This window comes from Herpailurus yagouaroundi, unplaced genomic scaffold, assembly GCF_014898765.1.
Source record: "Herpailurus yagouaroundi ecotype Mexico unplaced genomic scaffold, PumYag 197, whole genome shotgun sequence".
In the NCBI taxonomy this organism is placed as follows: Eukaryota; Metazoa; Chordata; class Mammalia; order Carnivora; family Felidae; genus Herpailurus; species Herpailurus yagouaroundi.
Window position 1 is genome coordinate 23,779,050 of NW_024412428.1, and position 21,608 is coordinate 23,800,657.

General features: G+C 39.1%; 1 long non-coding RNA gene across 1 annotated transcript in view; it reads right to left on the reverse strand.

Annotated features, from left to right (window-relative positions):
• Positions 1 to 1,799: 1,799 nt before the first annotated feature.
• LOC121012966 (uncharacterized) overlaps positions 1,800 to 21,608 on the reverse strand; it is a 34,716-nt gene continuing 14,907 nt past the window's right edge. Inside the window, exon 3 of the long non-coding RNA XR_005782427.1 lies at positions 1,800 to 3,193. This is a non-coding gene — a long non-coding RNA (uncharacterized LOC121012966). The remainder of the gene's footprint in view (positions 3,194 to 21,608) is intronic.

Here is a 21,608-nt window from a genome sequence, read left to right on the forward strand (position 1 = left end):
ACCCTCCCCTGTTCATGCTCTGTCTCTCTCTGTCCCAAAAATAAATAAACGTTGAAAAAAAAATTAAAAAAAAAAAAAAAGAAAAGAAAAAGTGGCAAGCCTGGCTCATCTGACTCCGAAAAATAAGTTCTTGTTTCTACCCAATCTGGCAGAGAACAAAGAGAACTGAGTTTAGAACCAAAGGATGCGCGATCCCATCTTGGCTTGGACAAATCACTTAATAACCCCGTGTCTCAATTTCATTGTCTCTAAAAATGGAGCTACTAGCACCTGTCCTGACTGACAGCATCACTAAAATGAGGTCATGACTATAGCTGTGCTTGATAACCTGTAAAGCACTATGTAAATGTAATAACTGTTGTTATTAAAAAGAAAAAAAAACACAGCCATTATATATTATTAGCTATCAGAGCAAAAAGTAGACAAATTGTGGGATAGTCAATATTATTATTCAATAGCTTCCACATTCTGTGAATACTCTCATTTTTAATTTTTTTTTTTTTTTTTTTACTTCTGCTTTGTCCTCACCATGATGCAGCATTCCCTTTGCTGGTACTCTTTCTTCCTGCTCACATCAAAACTTGCCCATTCTATGACCCATTCCATTAGGTTTCTCCTCTTTGCTGGAGCACCAATAAGTAATTCAGGCTGATAAACTATTGTCTATCACTGAGGTCCCTTTAGCTGTTCACCATGATATTAATCCAAAAGGTAAAACTTTAGCACCAGGAAGACAAGTGAGAAAGAAATTTAGGGACAAGAAATAGTCTCCTGGTATCACTCAAATGACCCACAGAAAAACAAGCACCTTCAGAAACTCCATAATTTATATAAAGTTTTATAACTTAATATTAAATTTCAATCCATAATAATAACAGCGATTTGAAAGAAAACATCTGATTTCTAAGATTTGATTTTAACTGAGAACACTAATAATATTACCAAGTTTATCTCAAGTTTAATACCCAATGGACATTTGCCCCAGTCGCTATGCAGTAAGACAAAAATTTTGTTAAATTTTTATTATTTTAACAGGTGGCTTGCTAAAACAAATGGTTTCCCTATTTTCCCTAGTGGTACATACCCCAGTCTTACCTCTATTCTTCGTTTTAGATATTTAACAACAGTATATCCACCTTAGCTAACACATGATGGGCGGTTTTCACCCCCAATTGGAGCCTCAGGATTTGATGTAACCTATTGTCATGGAAGACTGAGGAAGGAAACCGAGGTTCAGTCTGCTGCTACTTTCTGAACCTGCACAAACAAAGCCTCTCTTCCCTTGAGTGTATACTATGGGACTAGAGTCACTGATCTTTTCAAAAGGTCTCTTCTAGGTTTATGCTCATCTCAATGCTACGGAGTCCAGTCAAGGCTTTGATGAACCAAGACACAGCTTCATGACCAAAGAACATTCTGGAACAATACTCACATTCTCTTAAATTCTTTTAGATGAATTGCAAATAAATGACAGTTTTAAGTTTTATATGGGAATATTATGAGAAAAATCACATTTTTAATGATCCAAGGAGTTTCTAAGATATGAGACCAAGAGTCAGATTATCAACACAAATGATCCCTAACGTGGCATTTTTCTTACAATCAGCCTTCCTTCTGCACAGTTTCTAGCTGCTACCAGATATCAGGTTGCACTTTATAACAGCCCCCGAGCTTCCTGAAGAACAAGTACTCTCACTATTTAAGTTCAATTTCCTTAGAGGGTTAAATTTTTAAAGCTCAAAAAGATTTAGATATCATGGTGCAGAACAGGACTCTTTTTAACTGCTAGATTTTTATTGAAAGTGAGCCAAGGTCATTTAAGTTTTTATTTATAATTAAGATTATAACATCTTCAAAGGTGTTTATTCTGGCTTCTGGAGCACAGCACAATCTGTACTTCCTGTCCTACATTTATTTCAGATATTGAAAGGTAATAATATGCTATTATTCTGATGATCTTGTCTACTTGGGGTGACCCAAGTACAGAGCCAAGACAAGAACTTGAGTGCAGATTGTTTATGTGGAGTATGATCCCAAGAAGCAGATAGAATTTGGGAATAAGTCAAGTCTATTTAAGGGTATGGTACCAAGGATCCACAGACAGTTAGGGATCAATTCCCCTACCAGGAGATGCCTTGGAACTCTTCACTGCAGATGGAACTAAAATCAAAGGTGGGCCAAAAGCAACCGGTTGAGCTTGCATGAAGGTTTTACTCAGTTGGTGACTAACCATAGTCTCAAAAATCAATATGCATCCTGAACAGAAAATGCTGTTATTATGGTCAGTAACAATACTTAAATGAGCATACATTCATATTGTACAATCACGTCTAAAATTATTACTGAGACCGTCAAACACATTTCTTATAGAATGAAACTCAGTAATTCCTTCCAGCTTTGCTAAGACAGTTCTGGTTAGCCATTACCATTCCCACAGGAGCTGCAGAAGACCTAGAAAAGTTCTCTCACATCCAAATACATAAGTGACTAATTCTCTGTATGAGCTCTACTTATTTAGCCTATGTAATGGTTCTAAACTACTAAAATATAAGGAACAAAAAGAAACATACTCAATAAATTAAAAAGCTAGAGAAGCTTATACATCATCTGATCCAGGATTCTCTTTTAGCAGAAATGGTGATAAAGAGCCAGGGAAATAAGAGAAATTATGCAAGGCCACCTGGCCAAGCAGCTGATCAGAGCCAGCAAAAGGATCAGGGCCTCACATCTTCCAATCTCTAGATTTCTCCTTTTATATGAGAAAAGGATCTAAGAAGGGCCCATTGGTCCATGGTTTATATGGCGTATTTATTCATATAACCAAAAATATATTTAAATAAGGTTGAGAAACCAGTGCTGCAACACTCTCTCAACATGCTTCTCAGTGAGGGTCTACTATGTTTATGTTATATTTCAGACATCGTCTAGTGTAGGAAGTCTCAAGATGAAATTACTCCCGGGGTGCCTGGATGGCTCAGTCAGTTGATCATCTGAATTCAGCTCAGGTCATGATCTCACAAGTCATGGGTCTGAGCCCCAAGTCCGGCTTCAGCGCCTAAGTCTGCTTGGGATTCTCTATCTTCCTCTCTCTAATTAACACACTTACCCATGATGCTTCTTGAGAGACTGCATCTGATAGGTGTCCCCAGGGCATGCCACCTCTCTCACGCTGATGTTTCAGTGACTGTAGACCCTAGTGAAAAGCAGATTCATGTGGGCCACTGGCAAAAGTGTTAAAAATATTGAAATTGGAAGTTAATTTTAAAGGGGGGGGGAATTAAAACTAGATATAATGTTCAATATCATTATCTCCAGGCTCTACTATCAATGTTCTGCATTCTACAACACAGGTTCACAACAGTTTATATAAAGAAGACTATCCAAAAGCTGGGAACTGAGTCAACATAGACAAGCAAACAGAGAAGAATTTTTTTTTAATAAGAAAAAAAATTAAAAAGAAATAAAACGATGATAAAATTCAAAACTAATTTGCTCAGCATGTACTCATTTAATAACTTGTCTGATACTCTGAAAATGAGAAATATCTAGAAGTATTTAATTTCTAAAAATGAGATGGTGCGTTTTTTTTCTGAGTTAGCAGGGAATAGGAAATGTTCGTTATTCATGAGTGATTATGAGTATGACAAATTTAATTCAACTAAACATTTCCAAGACTGAAGAGCAAGAGTGATTTGCATGAAAATGTCATGCTATTCTCAGCCTTCAGTTCACCAGAGAAATCGTCTTTGATAAATTCATCCCTGTACTTGTCTACAGTAGTATGTGAAGTTCTGACTCACATTTGGTCCTCCATCTGTCCACCAGATAGACGTAACCAACTTGCACCACTCAAAAGGAATAATTCTTGTCACCCTTAGAATTATAATGGTAATCATGATGCAAATATCATGTTATCTCAATTCATGTTAAGCATAATAAATAAAACACTGAAGCTATAGGTGCATTTATATAATCTTCTGGTTTAGGAAATTTGCTTAATACTTTGAATTTGAAACACAAATCTGAATTTGCCAATGACTTTGAAAGACAAATTACTTCCTCCTTGGAGAAGAATTTTTTTTTATTTGAATTCAATAATAACTTGCATTGCTAAGGGTTTTGAGTGGTCCTACTTGGTTCTAAGAATTCATGCAAAGTACAGCCAGCTACTTGTAGGTAGATGATAACGTGTATATGAACATAAACTACAGTGTTTTGCCATCTTTTTGAAATCATGGAATTAAACCCAGAACTATCCAATCTTTCTTCCTTACAGTAGGAAGGAAAGCAGAAGGAAGAATGTAAAAGGAAGACACTGACATTACTATTTATTGAGCAACTATTTGGTACTAAGGGCTTTCACATATGTAATCACAGTGATACGTATGTCCATCTGTCTACAGTGTATCTCACTATAACCAGTGAGGAAACTGGGTCTCAAAGGGAAATTGGCCCAGTTTCCCTAAGCTAACGACTACAATCAGAATTCAAGTTCAGAGCTGTATGACTGTTATGCTTTTACTGTTTCCTCTTTCCACTATGCCAAAGATCAGAAAACAGCTTCTACAAACAGCCAAGTAGTATATATCTTGGGTTTTGTGGACCATACGATCTGTCAGAACCATGCAGCTCTTCTGCTGTAGTGTGAAAGCAGACAAAGACAATAAGCAAATGAGAGGACATGACTGTCTCCCATTAAAACTGTATTTATAAAAATAGGTGGCAGGCCAAATTTGGCCGTTGGGTTGGGCTAGCCACCCTCTGGAATACACCATCCAGCAACAGTAATAATTACAACAAACACAATAACTATGACATATTCTACCATCACAACTATTCATTTGGACCCTTACTGAATGCTAAGTATTGTTTGGTCCTTTAATATATCATTTCATTTAATCCTTACAGCATCAACACTAAATGCTTGATACTATTATTATCTCCATTCTGCAAATAAGGAAATTCAAGATTAAGGGACTTGACCAAGCTCACACATAGTAAATGGCAGAGCTGGATTTTTGAATCAACAGTCCATATTCTCAGCCACTTGCTCTATTTCTTCCCTACTCCAGAAATGTAAGAGCAAATCTCCATCATGCCTACATTATGTCCAAGATTGTTCTTCCTAAGTTAAATTAAAAAAAAAAAAAAAAAAAAAAAGGTGAACAGAACTCTAACCTTGTCGAGGGACAACCCCTCCTAACTTCACTAACCTATAATGCAGAGTACAGGAGACATTGCTGAATAAACATTTTAACCTGTGAGTATAGTTCATCATCAACATGATTAATGCTTACCTAAAGGATCATTCCGGATCTTATAAGATACAATCACCATATATTGATTGCTGTCTCTTCTCTTGGCTTACCTTCATACCCAGAGAACGTATGTCACGTTAAGTTCCTCCCAAAGAAGGCTAAAATGAACAAACCTTATGTCCTTCATGCTAGTAGAATTATGCTTAAAAATACATTTCTGCTGTTTCCTTTCTATATCTTGCACTAATGAATAAAAGAATGAATTTGAACTAATGATAAAAATACTATTTAAAATGAGTGTTAGACATGTTGGTTTGTTGAAAAAATGTCCTCAAATTCCTTCAGAGAACATGGAATTTATTGTCAGGAGGCACACAAAATGAGTAAGGAGGAATCACAAATGTTAAGTAGACTTCCCAGAAGCCAAAAAGAAAAGCCCAGTTTCATAACAAATCTAAGATCTGAGGTTACGCAGGCACCAGTTCTTCCACCTTGATTAGAGGGTTTGATCATCCATGGGACCCAGCTACTCCCTCTCAGCCTGTTCCTCTCTGTGCTTCTTTAACTCCTCCTGCACCTACTAGTTGGCTTCTTTCCAGGTTCTCCTTACTTGTAACACTCTCACTCATGGTCCACCATAACCTCTCTCTACTTCATGGACTTCCATCTTCTACACCTGCCACTAGTTACTTGATCTTTGCTGTACTACCCTGTTCAGATTTCTAAAAGATGGTGATCAAGTTGGTAGTTGGTCCATACTCTCCCTATTTAGGCAGAGATTTTGTTCTGAGCCCCTCTTATGGTCCACTACCATGGTAAGGCCAGATGCCCATCCCAATCCAATCAGCTGTGTGGACTGTGCAGAATGTACCCTCCAACTTCCATTGGGTCCCTGGACAGAAGAAGAATTTTCATGTAACAGGTTAAGAAGTGTTCAGTACTGTGTCTAATCAGCACCTTATATGAAAAGGTAAAAAATCTATTGACTTACTATTCTGTTAAGGAAAGCCATTTCTTTCAAATAGCACTCCTATTTTTCCCCTTGTAATACAATAATTTCCAATTTCCTACCTGTTACCTAGTCTATAAAACAGAACAGTCACATTTTAAAGAATGTTACCAAAAAGCGAGGCAGCCAATTTTCTTTTATGGGGCAATCTGCAAAACAGTCATTGCTAAAAAATACAGAAGCTTAAATATGAAACCCAGAAAATACAATGGACAGGAGATGAACCAAACTCAATGATGCTTTTCCAGCACTCTCCCTAGGAACTGTGATTTGATGACCTCAACAAGTAACATAGTGTACTGTGATTAAAATAGCCATCTTACAATCTAAAGAAAATTAGACAACACAGAAGAATAAATCTGCCAAGCCTCAGTAGAGGAGGAAATCATTTAGTAGCTGAGTTGGAAACATTTGTGTTATTGACCGGGCTAGCAGAGTCCTCCAAACACCTGACCCTGATGTTATGAAGACAAACCTAAGAGAAGAAAGGCAAAGAATGACACAAGTGGCCTGCAGCCCTCAGTACAATGCCCAGCTTACACCCATGAGCAGAGAGAAGCATGGGTTTAGTTATCTGCAAACCAAGACTCTAAGAAGAAATGAGGGAATTAACTACAGGATGTTAATAAAAATAAGCTAATAAAATATTTTCCCCTGTAATGCAGCAAGCATTGTTCGAGTTATTCCATATTCCTTGGATTCACAATAACAAGAAGTTACACCAGAGAGCTAGGGGGCTTTATTTTAGTGAAAATTGCACCAATTCAAAGTTCATGGTAAGGCCATTAGGGGAGGTTGTGTTTTAAACCTAATGGGAAAACACTTAGGAAAATGTTAGAAAGGGCATGGGTTTAGGAGTTTAATATAGACATTACTTCAGATTCTGCCTCTACTATTTAATGGGGCTGTGTGAGAAAATTACTTCACCTCTGTGAGACTAATCTGTTAAATGGGGATGCTACTACCTCATGGTGTTGTAAGAACTAAAGGTAGATCCTCAGACAGCATTTGACCTATTCTAGATGATGACTATTAACGTCACCAGCTAGAGAGCAAAGACACAACTCTGCTTATTAAGAGCATCTGCCTGCCTATCTCTCACACAAAGGAGGACCAAAATGAAGGCAAAGGGATCTCTAGAGCTACCAAGTCATAGGCAAAATTTACACCTGAGGTCTGGCAAGCCTCTCAAACCAATCTATCCCTACCCTGCTTTTCCTTTGGTGTTTATATAATAATGTGGGCTGGCAAGGAAAAAAAAAAAAAAAAAAACAACCCACGATTGTTTGGGGCTTTTTACCTGCAGGGACTTAAAAGGAATAATTTCATTTGCCTACTTCCACCTGTCTCTAAAACTCTGTGGGCTCCTTGCCACAAGGGGGTTGGTGAACAGGCCTGTTTCAGACCTACCAAGACTGTGTTCTATCAGAAGCACAGAAGACAGAGCTAATGCTTTAAACTGCAGGTGGAGGTGATGGTCTGCACCACAGGTTCCCTGAGTTTCGGAAAAGTGCAGTTGAGCATTTCTACAAGTGAGAAAGATTTGTCCTCTACCCCATCCAGGGCCCTGGGACTCAGGAATGCTTCTGTCTGGCTCCCAGTGAATGGCAGAGAACAGAAAAGCAGATGCCTTTGCAAAAGCACTCCAGGCCTGGGGCCCCCCGGGTGGCTCAGTCAGTTAAGCGTCTGACTTCAGCTCAGGTCATGATCTTGTGGTTTGTGACTTCGAGCCTTGTGTTGGGCCCTGTGCTAATAGCTCAGAGCCTGGAGCCTGCTTCAGATTCTGTATCTCCCTCTTTCTCTCCACCCCTCCCATGCTCATGCTCTGTCTCTCTCTGTTTCTCAATAATAAATAAATGTTAAAAATAAATAAATAAATAAATAAATAAATAAATAAATAAATAAATAAATAAATAAAAGCACTCCAGACCTGATGAAGGCCTGGGCGGTATATGCTTCCCACCCTCCCTCCTCAGCACAGCCATAGCCATGAGTGTCTCCAAGTTTCTGGACGATGACCTTTGGATTCTTACAAAGTAAAATAATCGACTCCCTGGCAACAGTGACCAAACTGGACTGTTCTCCAAACCTGGGGGGCGGGGAGAGGGGAGGGAGAGGAGGGAGGGGAGCTCAGGCCCAGATTTGTTTTTATTTAGAAAACTAAGTAATTTTTTGTTGTTTTGTTTTGTTGCTCTTGGGGGTCATTATATAGAGTAGCAATAAGAAGGAAGAAGGAAGGAAAGTCCCATTTCCTTTTTCAACTCTGCCCTTTGATGATAAGTCTGTTTGTCCGTTGATGATGAGTCTGTGAAGACTATCAGTCCTGACTGTCCATGAGAAGGCCTCATTCCATTCTAGTGAAGCCATCTCTGGGCAGAATAATCCTGTTCTAATAAAGGAATTCTTGTACCACTGGCTGACATTTTCTTGGCATTAGCTGTCCAGCCACCTCAGATCTCCAGAACAGAGTTACAGAGAGAAATGAGTGAAAAGGGCTTGAGGGGCCAAAGTAACCTCCATCAAGGCCATCGACGTAAGTCTGTTCTTTATTCCACAGAAAATGCCCTCAAACCCCGAAGCAGAGTCAATCTGTCTATGTAATAAGCAATATTATGTCCCTCACACCTTCATAAACTTGAGGTTCCTTGTACCTTGGGATTGTGGCAATGATCAGAAGATGAGGTGCTCTTGATTACTATTGTCTGGTTGCTGGTTATAAAACAGATTAGGAATTGAAGACTGGGAAATAGGAAGGAAATGGGATCCAAAGAACAGCCATGGCTGAGTGGTAGGCAGAAAAACTATAAAGCGGGTAGGAGAAGAAAATCACCTGAACAGTTTCTTTCTGCTACAATTCCCACGTGCTTCAAAGACCCCCAAAATAACAGCTTTTAGCTTTCAAAACACCCCATGAGTTTGTTTAAAGTGCAGATTTCAGAGTCTCCCTTTGGAATTCTCTTTGGGGCCATCTAGGGTTGGGCCCAGAAACCTGAAGTTTTTTAAGAGACCTTGGGTATTTTTGTAAGAGTAAGCGCTTGAATCACTTTTCAGAACATTGAACTGAAGGTATGACTGCACCCCAGTTATTCATTCCTTCAAATAATGTTTTTTTAAAATGTACCAGGTCCTGGGGCGCCTAGGTGGCTTGGTCGGTTAAGCGTCCGACTTCGGCTCAGGTCATGATCTCACGGTCCGTGAGATAGAGCCCCGCATCGGGCTCTGTGCTGACAGCTCAGAGCCTGGAGCCTGTTTCAGATTCTGTGTCTCCCTCTCTCTCTGCTCCTCCCCTGTTCATGCTCTGTCTCTCTCTGTCTCAAAAATAAACAAACGTTAAAAAAAAAAAAAATTAAACTGTACCAGGTCCTGAGCTGGATGCTGGGAATACAGAGATGATGGAGTCATGGCCTCTGCCCTCGGGATGCCCGCAGCCTAGGTGGAGATACAGACAGGTAGATAAAATCTGCAACAATGCCATCGATACTCTGCTGGCATATATTTATACATATTCTAAGCACACTGGTGACAAAAAGAGAACAATCAACTCTACCTTGGCAGAGCTGAAAAGCCTTCCCTGATGAGGAGATGTTTGAATTGCACCATGAACATGTATGAATTCACAAAGCTGACCTAAGGGAAGGGCATTTAAATAACAGATGAGCTCCGAAGTTGGAAAAGTGAAGACAGCAAGAGCTGTTAGGTCTAACCTTGAGAGTGAAGGAGGAAGAGAGAAACAGCAGAGGAGGTACAACTGTACAGGTAGGGGGCCGGTCAAAGCCAACCCTGAATTGCAAACTTGTCATGTTAGGACTCTCTCCTGTGGGCAGAGGGGAGCCACTGACAGAATTGGTGGAAAAACAACACATAGATTTGTACCTTTGATCTTTCGGGTGCCAGTAGGCAGCCCACACTTGAAGGTTAAGGGTGCCGACGGCTTCAACGGTATAAGCCCGAGCCTTATGTAAAGCAATAGCAGCAAGGGTGGAGAAGCCCAAAATGTTGAAATGTGCTAGTATAAAGAATAAATTAGAGATGGGAGGACTATAGCATCAAGCTTTCCTGGAACTATTATACAACAGGCACTGAGTTTTTTAACTGTAAGTCCCAAATCCATTACCCTCAATTCCAAAGCCAAAAAGCTCTGAAAACTAAAAAATAATTCGTAATAACTGATGTGGTAGCAAAACCTGACCTGATCTAGTCATTTATGACAAAACCAGCCCTGAGCTGATATGATAAATCTTGCATAATGTTTAGTCATCCCCCTTGGTGTGACTTTATGTTTTGCTGCAGAAATATTAAAGGATCCGATTCCTCGTTGCTGTTCTAGCTCCTGCTGGTGATGTTATGGAATGTGTGCTTCAAGTTCCAGATTCCTTGTCTAAAATCAGGATAATCTGAATTCACAGACACATCTGTCTGGTCCCAAGGATTTTGGATAAAGGGCTGTGGCCCTATGAAACTAGAGCCAAGAGCCTGCCCTGACTTAAAATAGCCACAGCATCAAGAGAGAAAAGGAGATCAAGACTTGTACCTGCATGTGATGGAGAGAGAGAAATCTCATTTCCGGCCTGGGTCTAGGACAATAAAAACCCTCATCATCCAGAATGATGAAGAGGGAACCAAGAGATCAAGGAACACTTGAAAGGAGCTCAGGAATATTCCAATTCAAGTTATTTATTTTGGGGGCGCCTGGGTGGCTCAGTCGGTTGAGTGTCTGGCTCTTGATTTTGGCTCAGGTCATGATCCCAGAGTCATGGGACCAAGCCCCACATCAGGCTCTGTGCTGAGGATGGAATCTGCTTGAGATTCTCTCCCTCTCTCCCTCCCTCCCTCTCTCTCTCTCTCTCCCCCCCCCTGCCCCTTTCCCCCCACTTACACACTCTCTCCCCAAAATAGAAAGCAAAAACAAAATAATTCATTTTTAAAATGGTGTCTAAATGGGCACATTACACCTATCTAGAAATCCATGTGTCTAGAATATCTCAAATCTCTTTAAAGCTAGATAAATGAAATCAAAACAATAATTCCTTACATTGTCGTGTGCTTCAGAGATTATGGAGCACTGTCCTATAACTATACCACTTAGCCCTCTGAACCACCCCAGGGGATTTTTTGTGTGAATGTACTCATAGACTTAGCTGAACTTTAAATTCAAAAAGAAGCACTCAGTTTATTTTTGCATCCGTAATGTTTGAAAACATGCACTGAATATCAGAAAAGCCTCTGTGTACAGGGAAAGGTTTGCTAATCTAGGGAAAAGAATCTATAGAGCCACATGAAGTCTAACTGGTGTACTTTCATATCAGTGTGGAAGATGTTGAAATCTATATTGAATTCATCAAATGGTACAGGATTATGGGACTTCTGTAGGGAAAAAAAAAAAGGCAGGCTGTACCTCTCTCTCCTTAAGCATTCTAACAATATGGTTTGATCACTATTTCTTTCAATCAGTAAACTTTTCTCCCTTCTAAAATATGCACCATGATCTATAATTATACATCTGTTAACCTCAACTGTATCTCAATCTCCTGAGTCAATAACGAATTTAATTGTTCACTCTTGATTGCATTTTTCTTTATAATTCTGTTTATCAGATGATTCCATGGCACTTTGCAGTGTTCTTGCCAATTGTAGGTGCTAACTATTTGTCTCAATTAACCTACATCTCTGATAAAACTCATGTTAAAATTGCATACATGTTGCCCAAATGAAGGGAGAAGTGTCCTTGACAAAAGTTGTCAGTCTCATCTGTAACTTTTTTTTTTATATCATGCAAGTAACATAAGACTATATTGTTGTTGTAAAAGATTCAAATACTCAGCAGCACACAGCAAAATGGGAAGGTTCCTTTCACAGCCATTTAGGCTCTTGTATTTCATGCCACTGACAACAGTTCGGTATAAGTTTTTCATGCTGCACACCCTTTCTGTGCTCCAAGAGTAGTTCAAAGGGGATTCAATTGTTTCTTTTAGATTCTCTCTCTCTCTTTCTCTCTCTCTGTATATTTAATGTCTTCTCCATCAGTAAACCCTGTCGACTCAGTCTTCAAAATATATCCATCACCCCATTCTGTCACCACCTTGGCCCAAATCACCATCATCTCTCACCTGGATGACTGCAGTAGCCTCCTTCCTGGTCTCTCGGATTCCATTCTTACCCTACCCTAAAAATCTATTCATAACACAACAGTCAGAAGGATCCTTCTGAAAACAGTGTTCTGTTCAAAAGCCTCCAGTGGCTCCCCACCTCACACAGTCAAAGGTCTAGTCCTTTTGGAGCCCAGAAAGTTCTATAAAATCTGCCCCAGTTCTTACTTCTCTGAGCTCATCTTCTGTAACTCTCCTAGCTCTGTCCAGCCGCACTGGCTTCCCTGCTATTCTCAAATGTGCCAGACCTGGGTCCACTTAGGGTCTCCAGAATGAACACAGCTCCACCAACACTTCGATTTTAGGCCTGGAAGACTCATTGTGGATGTCTGACCTCCAGAAAGTAGAAGATAATAAGTTTGTGCTGTTTTAAGTCACTAAATTTGTGATAATTTGTTACATAAATAATAGGAAACTAATATATAATCTGCAATTCTTTTACAGTAGCCCCAGGCAACCATCCCTTCTAGACACAAGTGGAAAAAGTACTTCCAACTTTGAAATTTCACTAATCTCCCAGTGAATCTGTGGATGCTTATTTACTTATTTGCTTACATATTTGTTTGTTTATGCTTGTATAAAATATGGCAACTGGAATTCTAGCCTATTCAGTAGACATAATGTATAGAAAAACAGGCATTCAAAAAGAGAAAGGGCAGAAACCTAAAAAAAATTTTTATTTATTTATCCAGAAATTACTGAAAATCTCCAATGGGCCAGATGCCATAACCATGGCAGGCAGTGTGCCCCTGAAAAAACAAAGGACAGTAATCATTCAAGGACTGAATTTGTGACTATGGTTACTGCTCATCCATCAGCCATCTAGCAATTACTGGCTGATCATCTACTACTCAGTACTATACCAGACACTGAGTAACACAAAGAAGCATTAAGATTCACAATTATGTATGACTAGACTGATAATAAACAATGTAAGGCACCACAGAGTTTACGTTAAATCACAAGGATGGCAATAGATCCACATATACGGACCAGAGTGAGGGCTGCATTCAGCAGGGCCTAAATGGAGGACTGCAAGATTAGGATGAGTGGAAAGGGGATATCAGGGCATCTTAGGCAGGAGAAAGAGCAGGAGCAAAAGTGTGGAAGAGGAAATGAGCATAGCACAAGTGAGGGAGAGTGAGGAAATTAGCTTGGTTACAGCACAGGGCTTGATAGGGAGCAGTGGAAATAAAGTTGGACAGGTATAGCACAACTTTTTAATTCTGAGTTTTAACAGCCAGGCAGAGGCATTTAGACTCAATGTGATAAAAGTAGGGAGCTGTGGCATAGATTTTCCCATCTTACGTGGCAAATTTTCAAACAAGAAAAACAGTTGAAAAAATTGTACATAAAAGATCCTATATGCATAATGTGGGTTCCACAATTCACCTGCTGCTATGTCCACTTTATTCTTATCTAATCATCCCTGTGCCTCACTAACAATCAATCCATCCCATGTTTTAGGACTTTTTAAAAGTCTTAGGGCTTTTTAAAAATTTTTAATTCTTATTCTTCCAGATGAATTGTATCATTTGCCAAGTTCCACAAGAACACCTTTGGAATTTCGAGGGATATTACACAAAACTTGTCCATCATTTTGGAAGGAATTTACATTAAAAAAAATTTTTTTTAATGTTTATTTATTTTGAGAGAGAGAGAGAGAGAGAGACAGAGCATGAGCAGGGGAGGGGCAGAGAGAAAGGGAGACACAGAATCCATAGCAGGCTCCAGGCTCTGAGCCGTTAGCACACACCCTGACACAGGGCTGAAACCCACAAGCAAGATCATGACCTGAGCCAGTCAGATGCTCAAGCAACTGAGCCATCCAGGTGCCCATGGAAAGGATTTACATTTTTAATTGTCTGCTTTTCTTCTTAGGGAAGTGGTTTCAGTAATTTTTTTTAGGTTGATTTATTTATTTTTAGAGAGAGAGAGTGCACGTGCAGGGGGCAGGGTCAGGAGACAGGGAAAGAGAGAATCCCAAGCAGGCTCCACACCATCAGCACACAGCCTGATGGGGTTGGGGGGAGGAGGAAAGGGGAGATGATCCCATGAACTGTGAGATCACAACCTGATCCAAAATCAAGTGTCAGGCGCTCAACCCAGAGACACCCAGGCTGCCCAAGTACTGTACTGTATTTTGTGTTTTCTGTTTGCATAGGTTTCACAAACTTACGATCAAGATTCCTTAGTAGTTTATCAATAATGTGAATATCTTTTCCCCCTATTTCATGTTTCTAACTAGTGGCCCAGATCTTTTCTTTCATGGTCATGCTTAGGCATTCTTTGCTCGTCTTGTATGTTTCTCTTACTGAGAACCCATTATCTCCTGGACTCACAATGCCTCATGCAGGGCTGAGATGGGTGTAGTCTATACACACAAACCAGCAGTCTTCTCAACAATCCATTCAGAAAATATGCATAAGACTTGTTTCTCAGTACTTATATACTCTTTTGCTAACATTTGGGAGAACAATTTACTCAAAACACATTTAAGAATTTAGGGAACAGGGGCACCTGGGTGGCTCAGTCAGTTGAGCACCTGTCTCTTGATTTGGGGTCAGGTCATGATCTCATGTTTTGTGGGATAGAGCCCCATGTGGGGCTTCATGCTGACAGCACAGAGCCTGCTTGGGATTCTCTGTCTCCCTCTTTCTCTGCCCTCCCCAGTTTGCACTCTCCGTCCCTCAAAATTAATAAACTTTAAAAAAAAGTTAAGAGAATAAAAGATCTAGCAATTGACAAAAATTAATAGCCCAAAGTAAATATACATCCTTCATCAATAGTTGGTAGCATTTATTTCCTGAATAAATATTCTTCTGAGAGAATAAAAGGCCAGGATACACAAGATGGTCATTTAAAACCAAAGATAAGGGGCGCCTGGGTGGCGCAGTCGGCTAAGCGTCTGACTTCAGCCAGGTCACGATCTCGCGGTCCGGGAGTTCGAGCCCCGCGTCGGGCTCTGGGCTGACGGCTCAGAGCCTGGAGCCTGTTTCAGATTCTGTGTCTCCCTCTCTCTCTGCCCCTCCCCCGTTCATGCTCTGTCTCTCTCTGTCCCAAAAATAAAAAAATAAACGTTGAAAAAAAAAAATAAAATCAAAGATAAAAGGTGGTGGATATGATCAAGTGAAAAGAAAGGGGAAAGCTGTGTGGCACATACCTTCAGCAGCACAGGGCCACCTTCCTCTGGAGTCATCATCTTTTGATTCAACACTAAATGAGCAGAACTTCTAAATAAATGATGTATTTCTTTTACAGCTAACCACAGAACATAAATATTTTCATTTTGCTTTAAAATTAGTTTTATAGTTAACAGATTCAAATGTTTTCAAAAAATCAAACCAAAATAATTAGGACTCCCATGGCTTCCTGTTTCCTCATTTTCTTCCTCATTTCCTCATTTCCAAAATTTTATTTATGGATAGCACACTTCAGTAGATTTGCGTATCCTCCCAGTATTTCTTTACACAAATGCAAATACCTACTTATATTTTTCCACTTTTATATATGAAAGGTACCATACTACATGCATTAATCTACACCTTTCTTTTTCCTTGAACTACAGATCATGCCACATTTGTACACAAAGAACCTCCTCGTTCTCATGTAAGGCCACAAAGAATCCCATTTTGTGATGTGGCACAGTTTATTTAACCAGCCTTTTACTGACAGAGACTTAGGTTGTTTTCCTTGGTTTACCATTATAAACAATGCTGCAACAAATAGCCTTGGATGTATAATATTTCATATATTTGCTGTCATATCATGTGGTTTATAATGTATGTAGATGTAACATTAATGATTACAATAGCCAAAAGAATGATGGTGGAGAAACGAAACTATATGGTCACAAAATTCTCATTTCATAAAGTGGCATAATATTAAATCAAGGTAGACAATGGTAAAATGAGAACGTACATTGTAATTTCTAAAGAAATCAATTTAAAAATATAGAGGTTGGGGCGCCTGGGTGGCTTAGTCAGTTAAGTGTCCAGTTTTTTGGTTTCATCTCAGGTCATGAGCTCAACTCAGGTCACAAGTTCTAGTCCCATATCAGGCTCAGTGGTGACAGTGATGAACCTGCTTGGGATTCTCTATCTCTCTCTCTCTCTCTCTCCCTCTCTCTCTCTGCTCTTCCCCCACTTCCTTGCACTCTGGCTCTCTCTCTCAAAATAAATAAACTTTTTTTAAAAATACAAAGGTTAGATTAAAAGGCAATAAAGAATACTGAATACTGAAAATAGAACACTGGCAAATATTCAATGAACCCAAAAGAAAGCTAGAAAAAAATATCAGAAAAATAAAAACCAGAGGGGACAAACAGAAAATGAATAGCTAACGTATAGATGTAAATTCAACCAATATTTACATTAACTGTAAATAGACTGAACATTCCTACTAAAAGACAAAGACACTTCAGGGGGTGCCTGGGTGGCTCAGTTGGTTGGGCGTCTGACTTCAGCTCATGTAATGATCTCATGGTTTGTGGGTTCAAGTCCCATATTGGGCTTTGTGCTGACAGCTCAGAGACTGGAGCCTGCTTCAGATTCTGTGTCTCCCTCTCTCTCTGCCCCTCTCTCTCTCTCTCTCTCTCTCTCTCTCTCTCTCTCTCTGAAAAATAAATAAACATTAAAATTAAAAAAAAAAAAAGACAGAGATACTTCAAAATGAAAAAGGGTCAATTTATCAGGAAAGTATAACAGTAAAAAACGTTTACCAGAGTTTCAAAATACATGAAGGAAAACTGACAGAACTAAAGAAAAAGGACAAATCTATAATCATGGTTGCACATTTAAATACCCTTCTATGAAAAATTAATGGAACACCTTTAAAACTACCTACACAAAAAACAGTAAAGATATGGAGTAGCTGAACAACATTATTGACCAACTGGACCTCATCAATATTTATAAACAGTACACTCAACACCACCTCATACATATTATATTCAAGTGCACATGGAATATTCACTAAAACAGACATTATACTGGGTTGTATGAATGTCTCAATAAATTTCAAAAGTTTGAAAACTTTCACAGTATGTTCCCTGACAGCAAGGAAATTAAATTAGCAATCAATGACAACAGACAGCTAGAGGATAGAAAGGAGAATTACAAGTATGGAAAGGAGGGAACACTAGGTCTTGGCATTGGATAGGAATTGGGGACATCAGCCTGAACACATTAATCTTAATATGTATAGAAATAAATACAGGAAGGTATGCCTACAGGAATATGTGTGCCCATTCTAGTCTGGCTTCCTGAAAGGGCCCAGAAGCAATTACATGCCAGAAGCAATTAGCACACTTAACTCCTAAATCTTAATTTATAAAAACAGACCTCCTTGGAGAAAAGACTGACTCTGGCTCTGGGGCAGGGATAAGCCTAGAGTATCTTGTTGCTCCAGAAAGTAAGAAATTGCTCAAAAAAATAATGGAAACATGTCAGAAAGACATGAGAGCCCCTCGCAAAATCTGGGACACCTCAAGCATCAGAATAAATCATATTAGTAATGGATTACATAACCCATTGAAAGATACAAATGCATGAGTACATTTTGATATAAATAAGTGAATTAATAAAAAAAAGAGGAGAAGGGAAACATCTTCCTTATATTAGAATGCCCGCTAATAAAGACAGAAGAAACAAGAAAGCTAGAAAAGCATTAATGAATGCTAAAACTAACAAATAAAAACTCAATAAGAAAGAGGATACTCTAAAATTAACTAGCCTGTGTTCTTCAAAAAAGGCAAAGAAAACCTGAGGAACTGTTCTAGATTAAAGGAGACTAAAGAGATATGTCAGCTAAATGCATGATTCTGGACTGTGAGGGGTAAAATACACACACACATAGATGCACACGTGTGTGCATGTGTGCGCGCACACACACACACACACTTTGAATATTCAAAGGAAAACCTGACAAAATTCAGACATGAACTGTAGATTAGCTAATAGTGTTATATAATGTTAATTTCCTGATTTCAATAATGGCACTAGGTTCTTTCAAATTTAAATAGTGTCTTTGATAGAGCATAAGTGGTAAAGGATGTACAAGACTTCCTTATGTTATTTTTGCAATTATTTTGTAATCTCTAAATTACATCATCATAAAATGTTACCCAAAAATGAATATCCCAAGCATGTGAAATTCCTCTAAAATCTTTTCTACCACTCTTGTAATATACCTCCATAAGACTGTTTTCTCCACTATGGTGCTATTAAAACAAAACATAAAAACATTTTAGATGTCTATTATCCCTTATGTGTAACACAAGTTATCAATCCACCCTACTTTTTTTTTTTTTTTTAATTTTTTTTTCAACGTTTTTATTTACTTTTGGGACAGAGAGACAGAGCATGGACGGGGGAGGGGCAGAGAGAGAGGGAGACACAGAATCGGAAACAGGCTCCAGGCTCGAGCCATCAGCCCAGAGCCTGACGCAGGGCTCGAACCCACGGACCGCGAGATCGTGACCTGGCTGAAGTCGGACGCTTAACCGACTGCGCCACCCAGGCGCCCCAATCCACCCTACTTTAGATAAAGTAACACACAAAAGGCAAACTCATTTGTCAAATTGAAACTTCTTTTTCATGTGCTTTATATATTTTCTTTTATTTATTTATTTTCAAGTTAGTTAACATACAGTGTAGTCCTGACTTCAGGAGTAGAACCCAGTGACTATGTCATACATATGACACGCAGTGCTCTTGGGACTTCATCAAGACAAAAAACTTCTGCTCAGCAAAGGAAACAACCAACAAATCTAAAAGGCAACTGATGGAATGGGAGAAAATACTTGCAAATGACATATCAGATAAAGGGTTAGTATCCCAAATCTATAAAGAACTTTCCAAACTCAACACCCAAAAAAACAAATAACCCAGTGAAGAAATGGGCAAAAGACATGAATAGACACTTTTCCAAAGCAGACATCCAGATGACTAACACACACATGAAAAAATGCTCATCACTCATCATCTGAGAAATACAAATCAAAAGCACATCAAGATATTACCTTATACTGGTCAGAGTGGCTAAAATTAACAAGTCAGGAAACAACAGATGTTGGTGAGGATGTAGAGAAAGGGGAACCCTCTTGCACTGCTGGTGGGAATGCAAACTGGACAGTCACTCTGGAAAACAGTATGGAGGTTCCTCAAAAAGTTAAAAAGAGAGCTACCCTACAACCCAGCAATTTCACTACTAGGGATTTACCCAAAGGATACAGGAGTGTTGGTTTGAAGGAACACATGCACCCCAATGTTTACAGTGTGCTATCACCAATAGTCAAATTATGAAAAGAGCCCAAATGTCCATCAATAGATAAAGAGGATGTGGTACATATATAATGGAATACTACTCAGCGATGAATGAAATCTTGCCATCTGCAACAACGTGAGTGGAACTGGAGCATATTATGCTAAGTGAAATAAGTCAGTAAGAGAAAGATATCATATGACTTCACTCACGTGGAATTTGAGAAATTCAACAGATGAACATAGGGAAAGGGAAGGAAAAATAAGATAGAAACTTTTTTTTTTTTAAGTTTATTTATTTATTTAGAGAGAGAGTGAGAGTAAGTGGGGTAGGAGCAGAGAAAAAGGGTGCGAGAGAGCATGAGAGAAGATGAGAGAGAATCCCAAGTAGGCTCCACACTGTCTGCACAGAGCCCGGCCCAGAGCTCAACCTCACAAACCATGAGATCATGACCTGAGCCAAAATTAAGAGTCGGATGCTTAACCAACTGAGTCACCCAGGGGCCCCTGATATCGACAGTTTTAATACTGATATGCACTATGCTCATTCAAAGTATGCATATAGGCATTTTATATGTGGGAATGACTATTTGATTCAACTTTTAGTTTACTTATGAATGTGGAATTTAAAAAGTAATTAGTGATTATCATCTATTCCCATGAACATATTCAATAAACATTTTTTCTAATTAGAGTTTTTTCTTCTTATATTATGCTAATTATATTTACCGAAATGTAGTTTTTATCTGTTTAATCTACTAATTAAAAAATTGGAACTTACTTACATTTTGGCCTTTGTGGGGGGTTTTTGTTTTGTTTTTCGAGAAATTCATTTTTATTATCTTTGTCCGTAACATGGGGCATTATGTGTGCGGTTATTCATCACAGACAGTTTAAGAGGCACTGGTTAAAAGACTGATTTATGCATCAACAATCCAGCCTCCCAGAGGTATCTGCTTACTGAAAGGACCTGATCTCTTTCACTAAGAGAATAAAGGATCCAGTGGATGGATAGGATTTCTTTAATTTGTTTGTTTGATTCAAATAAATATTCCCACTACAACTGAACTATGCTGTCACTTCTACCCGCTTTGGTAATGGAAGAGTCCAAATATGTGGGTTTCATCTCTGCAAGCATCAGCTACCCTTACTCACAGAGGAATCATGCGAGACCACAGCCTCGTTCAAGAAGGCACACTTCCACGGCCATCTCACATCTGCAGTGTGCACTGATTATGAGGGGACTGTACACTTAGCTCAGTATTTGGAAGGCTGGAGAATGGGAAGTGGAGCACATTTAGGAGGTTAAAACCCACTGACTAGTTACATCTGTGTGGAAATTTATTTTTAGTTTTCTTTAATTAGGAAAAGTTTTTCTCTCATGTTCTCACAGAAATTCCTGTCTCCAGTGGAACTACGCAAGGCCTTCACCTGGCAAGCTAAACCCACATAAATCCTTCTCTAGAAGTTACTAAACCCAGGCCGTGGCACCACTGTAGAAACAAAGTAACACAAACACTGATTAAATAAATACTGTCAGTGGAGAATTACGGACTGCTGAGAAAAAATTACCCAATACTTAAAAATAGGCAAAAAGATTACTGGGAGTGCCCTGGATGGAGATTGGGCATTGTCTAATGGACACTCTGGGTATTACCTGATTGTAAGGGAGCCTGCATCCATGATTGACTTTCTATTGGCGAGGCTATTCTACAACGCTACAGGGGTAGAGGTTAAGTAATAGAAAACTTGTAGCAATGCAAATGATTCCAGTTAGTCACAATGCAAATTACTCATATTTATAGTAATGCAGATTAATTTTATCTAGTAGAAAATATAATCCCTGACTATAAAACTTTGAACCAATTTTAACATCTTACTAGCTTCTCCTTTAATTAAGAAGTTGAACAAAGTTGGGGTGCCTGGGTGGCTC